The following is a 5,449-nucleotide window of genomic DNA, read 5'->3' as shown; positions in this document are numbered from 1 at the left end:
CCTTGTGGCATGTTTGAAGGGCCCACACACATCCGTGTGTATAAGATCCAACAAACCTTCACCCCTCTCACAAGAGCCTATGAAGGGTGACTTTGTCATTTTTCCAAGTAAGCATGATTCGCAACTATCATCTGACTTTAGGTCAAATGACTCCAATACTCCATCCTTTTGGAGTTGGCCTATGCGTTTCTTGCTTATATGTCCAAGACGACAATGCCATAATGATGCTTTATCCAAGTTATTATCATTAACAGAATCAATACACAATACATTATTTCCTAAGTTATCAACCACAGATACAGTTTCATACACACCATCACAAGGTGTAATTTCATGGATTAGCACCTTATTCACATTTTCCTAAAGTAACTAAGATTGGGAATTTAATAAAAGCATTTAGTTACTTTATAATATTCATCATACTTGTAATGAGAATTTATAAGTCCTTGTCTTACCCGTTCGGCTAACGACCCTCCACCGATCAAGGAAGCGGTGGGTGAGAGTGGACACCCATTAAGTTGCCATTTTATAGGCAACAACCTTATACCCCCTTATAGACCGGCTTCGTGAATGAGGCGTACTAGCGGTAAGACGACTTGTCGTTATACATATATATATTAGTAACTTATAATATTATAAAGTATAAGGGTTGAATTTTAACTTTTAAAATTCTAAGGGTTGGAACTAAAGTTTTAATCAAGACTTTACATGTTCCAAAACTTGAGGGAAAGTTTTGTAAACTTCCAAAACTTTTCATTTCTTATAACTTATGAATTAATTGAGTAATAAAAATGAAGACTCTTCATTTTTATAACTCTTGTGTTCTTTTAATGGCTTTAATAAAAGTGAGACTTTTGGTTTTCCATAACTTGAGGACAAGTTATGGACTCCATTAAAACACATTATGATCTTGAATTAAACTACCATGAAGGTTACAAACAATTCCTATGATCATCTAATCTTCATAAGTTCAAGAACATGAATATGAACACTTTCAAGAATCAAAAATTACACTTAAAAAAAACTTGTAATTTTAATAATTGCCATTGTAAATGGATTAGCATAAACATTACACCATCTAAAACAAGCTTTAAAACATCAAAACAGTTTAGGGTAATGTTTCTAGTCCATTTCCAGCAACAAATGTGCAAACTTTCATACGAGCAGAAACCAGAAAAACGATTTTTTTCCAAGCTGTTTGCACACAAAAAAAAAAAACAAACGAACCATGCTCTGATACCACTGGTGGATTTTGAGCATTCTAACACTTCCTAAGTGTACATGCAACCTAATAACCTTGGATCTATGTTTGTCTAATAATCATGGAAAGTTGAATTCCAAGGTTATATTCCTATCTAGCATACATGGGGAACATTTTTAACTTGAATGAAAGATAGAATAACTTACCTTGTTGTTGATTATGATCCTTGAAACCTTGTGAGCCTAGCACCCCAAGTGTGATGCCTCAAATGCTTCACACAACACCAAATGCAAAGGAGTAAACTTTGAGAGAATCTTACACTTGCAAAATCGGCTCTAGCCCTCTTGTTTATTAGTGTCGCCGATTTTGGTGGAGAACATGCTGCTTATATAGTGTGTCACATCTAGGGTTACACCATGTAAACCCTAATGTGGCATGACTCTTCATTTCCATGACCCATGGGTTTGTAACTCCCATGGAGCCTCCATGGAGCATCCTATGGGTGGAACCCAACTTGATAATCCATGGAGCCTCTTAGCCCACTATATAAGATATGGAAGATTTACATAATCTACCCATATATTTAATTAGTTATCTTTTGATCACTTAATTAATTCTAAATTAATTCTTGATCAAACTAATTAAATAATATTATTAATATATTAGAACTTATAATATATTAATAAACCATAAATGTTATTTCTCTCATTTTAGTTTATCCAATTGCATGGTGCCATGCAACCCAAATGGACCATGCCGGGTCGGGTCAAGTACATACCAGAAATAGTTATGGACTTAGACACCATATCCAATAGCAGGTACTTGGGGCAGCTTCGCTTCCAGTGCCCCTTTTCGTGGCAGTAGAAGCATTGTGCTTCCTTTGGGTTTGAAGAAGGAGGAATGAGACCTTTCTTGGTCCCACTTAAAGAGGAGCCATCAAGGGACTTTCCCTTGGTACCCTTCGAAGGGGTTTTCCTCTTCTTCCCCTTTCCCTGCCCAATTGCCAGAACAGGGGCTGTTGTAGGAGTAGAAGTAACAGCCGACTTACTTTTAAGGCCACTTTCAGCGGTCCTTAAATGTCCTTGAAGTTTGCTAAGTGTGACTTCCTCCTTGTTCATATGATAAGTCATACGAAACTGATCATAACTTGGAGGTAAGGAATGGAGAATGATATCAATCGCCAAGTCCTCAGGGAAGTCCACATTCAGCTTCAGCAACCGGTCCACGAACCTTTGCATTTTCTGCAAGTGACCGGTGATGGGTTCACCATCCTTCATCCTGGCCGTTATCATGGAGGAGATGATTTCATACCTCTCTTGAAGCGCGCTCTGATGGTATCTATCCATCAGATCCAAGTGCATCTCATAGGGGTAGAAATCTTCATAGGATTTCTGGAGTTCGGGAGTCATGGTAGCCAACATGATGCAGGACACTTTGGTAGCATCCCTCTCATGTGCAGTGTACTCTGCAACCTCCTTAGGAGTAGCAGTGGACTCATTGATGACCCTAAGCTCCTTATCAAGGACATATTCCTTGTTCTCAGAGCGGGTAATCATCTTGATGTTTCTAATCCATTCATTGAAGTTAGACCCATCAAATGTTACTTTCCCACACAAGTTCATGAGGGAAAAGGAGCCTGTAGGGTTTGAGCCACTAGTAGTGTTGGAAGAAATCTAAAAGAAAGAAGGACAAGTTTAATTAGATGAAGAGTCCTTAATAAGTCACCCAAATGAAATATTAAGGCTAGGACCCCACAAACTATTTCATAACTTGGAAGAGGGATGCCGTAATCCAAGCCATGAGATATTTGAAGGTAGGTAAATGACGATTTACCAAATTCCACCATTATAAACGAAATAAATTATTAAGTTTTAATTGGATTTGAAACTCCTAGATCTTTTGAGATACATTGAACTTTCAATGGCATGTTTGTATCTTGATTGTGCCCTCTCAAGTTTGTGACTGGGATGCCGAGGATCACAAACAAGGTGTGAATAACCATGCAAATTGACTTGGTACCCTTAATTTTAACACCTAATCGATGTGCTGGTTAACCACACACGCTCCACCGATCTATGATAAAACTTAAGTCACCCTTTGCCACTCTTACTAGTCCTTGTTAGTGTGTCGGTTAACCACACACGCTCCACTAACGACTTGGTAAGGTACAAAGTGTAATTTCATGGGTTAGCACCTATTTCACATTTTCCTAAAGTAACTAAGATTGGGAATTAATAAAGGTTTAGTTACTTTATAATTTCATTATACTTTTAATGAGGATTAAGGTCCTATCCTACCCGTTCGGCTAACGACCCTCCACCAGTCAAGGAAGCGGTGGGTGAGAGTGGACACCCATTAAGCTGCCATTTTATAGGCAGTAACCTTATACCCCCCTTATAGACTGGCTTCGTGAATGAGGCCTACTTGCGGTAAGACTGACTTATTCTTATACATATATATATATATATATATATATATATATATATATATATATATATATGTAATGATTAAACTTTTAATATTATAGAAGTATAAGGTTTGAATTTTAAACTTTTAAAAATCCAAGGATCTATTTGGAATTAAAGTATTAATGTGTGAGACTTTACAAATTCCAAGACTTGAGGGCAAGTTTTGAAACTATTCAAGACTCTTCAAATTCATAACTTATGAGTTAATGACCAATAAAATGAAGACTCTTCATTTTATGTAACCTATGAGTTCTTTAAATGTTTTAAATGAAAAAGACTTTTGGTAATCCATAACTTGAGGACAAATTATGAACCCCATTAAAACATATAATCATGGATTTAACTAATCATAATAATCAAACAAACATACATACATGATCATATTCAAACTCATAGTTCAAGACAATTCATATCATCAAGTTTCAAGATAATTAGCATAATCATATTAACACTAATCTTGAAATTATGAAAATCACCTTGTAATTGGATTAGGATAATCATTACCATATCATAAAAAACAGTTTAAATGATTCAAAATAGTTATAGGTAATGATCCTAACCCAATTCTGGCCAAACAACTCGAACAACATGCATTCTGCTCAACAAACTCGTCGAGTTCCTTGAAGAAGTAGTCGAGTTCATGCCCAAAGTCATGAACTCATCGAGTTTTCTACATAAACTCGTCGAGTTTTGCAGTCTGGACAGATTTCAGCTTTGTAAAATCACATAAACATCAATATAACAGAAAACAAGCCTAGGCTCTGATACCACTGATAGGTTTTGAGCATCCTAACAACCTTAAGGTGCACATACAACCCTAGAAGCTTTGGAACTATGTTTTCTCTATTATACATGCAAAATGATTTCTAAAGCCTTCACATATCTAGCATGCAATCCTAGGTACATAAATAACAAAAACTCTAGATAGAATTACATACCTTTTTCTTGTAGTGAGTAGCTTGGAGTTTATGAGCCTAGCACCAATAATGTGGATGCCTCAAGTGGTGTCACAAATCACCAAAACAAGTTGGAAACTCTTGAGAGAATAAGAACACTATAGAAATCGGCTCACACTTATGCTCACCCACACACTAGTGCCAATTCTAGAACCAAGGACTCCTTTATATAGTATGGAGGATTAGGGTTAAACCCTAATACCCATGACTCTTCATTTACCTAGGATCCATGGGTTAAAAGCTCCATGGACTATCCATGGACTCCATATACTCTTAGCCCATCCTAAATAAATCTTAGCCCAATCCATATATATAAATAAGAGTCCATATCTAATTAGCTCCTTTTGATCACTAAATTAATTCTAAATTAATTCTTGATCAATACTAATTAAATAATTATGATATCATATTAATATATTATAACCAATAATATATTAATATATCACATACATCTTATTCTCAAAAGTATATCCAAACAAGTTGTTAGGTGAAGTGCAACCCAAATGGACCATGCCGGGTCGGGTCAAGTTGATACCAAATATAGTTACGGACTTAGACACCACTTGGATAAGTCTGATAACCATTGTTGCAAGTATAACTTCAGGAACCAACCAGCAATCGTAGCTCTTTAAAACTCTGTTGAACTATGAAGCGCCATTTTAGATAAGTGATCATACAATCCTCTGTTCTCAAGATATCAGCCGGACAAACACATGGAACATGGTCTTACTTATTGTCCAACATTTGTTTCTCGATCTCTGATTTGTTTGACATAGAACTAAATTGAACACATCAATTAGGTTCTGACCGGGCCCGACACATAA

The sequence above is a fragment of the Lactuca virosa genome, chromosome 7 (assembly GCF_052849685.1).
Source record: "Lactuca virosa cultivar CGN04683 chromosome 7, Lactuca_virosa_CGN04683_v6, whole genome shotgun sequence".
NCBI classification, from domain to species: domain Eukaryota; kingdom Viridiplantae; phylum Streptophyta; class Magnoliopsida; order Asterales; family Asteraceae; genus Lactuca; species Lactuca virosa.
Note: the sequence above shows the minus strand (reverse complement) of the source record.